The sequence below is a fragment of the Triturus cristatus genome, chromosome 11 (assembly GCF_964204655.1).
Source record: "Triturus cristatus chromosome 11, aTriCri1.1, whole genome shotgun sequence".
NCBI classification, from domain to species: domain Eukaryota; kingdom Metazoa; phylum Chordata; class Amphibia; order Caudata; family Salamandridae; genus Triturus; species Triturus cristatus.
In genome coordinates this window covers 78456696-78458736 of record NC_140594.1, presented here as the reverse complement: position 1 = coordinate 78458736, position 2041 = coordinate 78456696, and the positions used below count along the sequence as shown (strand labels likewise).

General features: G+C 62.1%; 1 pseudogene; it reads right to left on the bottom strand.

The window, feature by feature from the left end:
* Nucleotides 1-540: 540 nt before the first annotated feature.
* LOC146783266 (18S ribosomal RNA) lies at nucleotides 541-1220 on the bottom strand (annotated as a pseudogene; the record flags this gene model as incomplete).
* Between the last annotated feature and the right edge of the window lie 821 nt (nucleotides 1221-2041).

The following is a 2041-nucleotide window of genomic DNA, read 5'->3' as shown; positions in this document are numbered from 1 at the left end:
CCCCATCCCGCACGCCTCCCACCGAGCGGAGCCGGGGTCCCCTTGCAGGCCCTCGGCCCCTTCTCATCCAGGCCACCCTGCCACGCGAGAAGGGCCACTCCTTGGTTGCCCGGATCCTGGTCGGGCCAGGACTTGGGCGTGGGAGGGCCCAGCCAGCAGCAGGGCCTTTCGAGGGGGGGTGGTACCAGCCCAGGGATGCACTGCCATTCGGATTCCCCCCTACTGTGGGGGGTTGTGCCAAGTGAGCTTGGGTTTCCTCTCGGGAGGGCCTACTGCTGTGCCCCTCCCAGCGAGGGACAGGGGACAGGGGCCACCCCCCGTCCCCGGTCCCTCACACGTCAGTCAGGTCCTCCCCAGTGGAAGAGGCCGGCCAAAGGCCCGGTCCTCACCCAAGCACCCCATACGGCTGCAGACCGCTCCGCCGGCTGGGGCGCGCCAGGCCAGGCCGGGCTCTGTGCCTATGGTGTGTGCTTGCAGGAGGCAGCTGTGGGCATCCGGCTGACACCGTCAGTCGCTCAGGCAGCTCTGCCGTTAATGATCCTTCTGCAGGTTCACCTACGGAAACCTTGTTATGACTTTTACTTCCTCTAGATAGTCAAGTTTGATCGTCTTCTCGGCGCTCCGCCAGGGCCGTTGCCGACCCCGGCGGGGCCGATCTGAGGACCTCACTAAACCATCCAATCGGTAGTAGCGACGGGCGGTGTGTACAAAGGGCAGGGACTTAATCAACGCAAGCTTATGACCCGCACTTACTGGGAATTCCTCGTTCATGGGAAGTAATTGCAATCCCTATCACGAACGGGGTTCAGCGGGTTACCTGCACCTGTCAGCGAAGGGTAGACACACGCTGATCCATTCAGTGTAGCGCGCGTGCTGCCCCAGACATCTAAGGGCATCACAGACCTGTTATTGCTCGATCTTGTGTGGCTGAACACCACTTGTCCCTCTAAGAAGTTGGACGCCGACCGCTGGGGGTTGCGTAATTAGTTAGCATGGAGGAGTCTCGTTCGTTTTCGGAATTAACCAGACAAATCGCTCCACCAACTAAGAACGGCCATGCACCACCACCCACAGAATCGAGAACGAGCAATCAATCTGTCAATCCTTTCCGTGTCCGGGCCGGGTGAGATTTCCTGTGTTGAGTGAAATTAAGCCGCAGGCTCCACTCCTGGTAGTGCCCTCGGGTCATGGGAATAACGCATTTAAAGTGTACTCATTCCAATTACAGGGATTCGAAAGAGACCTGTATTGTTATTTTTCGTCACTTCCTTCCCGAGTCGGGAGTGGGTAATTTGCGCGCCTGCTGCCTTCCTTGGATGTGGTAGCCATTTCTTAGGCTCCCTCTCCGGAATCGAACCCTGACTCCCCGTTACCCGTGGTCACCATGGTAGGCAAAGAAAGTCCCATCAAAAGTTGATAGGGCAGACATCCGAATGTATCGTCGTCGTCACGGGGACGAGCGATCGGCCCGAGGCTGGGCTCGAAAGGGAGGCCATCTGGTCGCTTTGTGCCCCAATGAAAGAGTGAGCGGGCACCGGGGCATGGGGGCTGGAGGCCCGGGGTCCCAGCTGGGCCTCAGCCATGGGGGATGCGAGGGGGAGCCGACGGGCCCTCCGACCTTGGGGCCGCGGTCACACTGACAAGCAGGCGAAGCGAGAGAGGCCTGCACGGGACAGACGGACCCCTGTCACGGGCCCTTGGAGGAGCGGCAGGCTGGGGGACGGGGCCCAGGGCTGGAGCACCCGACCCGTGGCCCGGCGGGCCCCTGGACCCAGCCAGGGCTCCCGGGCTCAGAGGCACAGGGGGAGCCTCCCCAGGCCTGCGGGTCCCTGTCCCGGGCACCATGCCATGTGACAGGACCAGGGACGGAGCCCGGTGTTGGAAGGCCGCCCTCCCCGGGGCCCTCAGGGGCCCCGGCACGAGCTCCTGATCCCAGTCAAGCAGCGGGAGGCTCCTGGGCACGACGGAACCCCTTCTCAGGCCTTTGGCAGAAGCGAATAACATGCAAACTCACTGAATTTAGCGGCCTCTTCCGCGACTG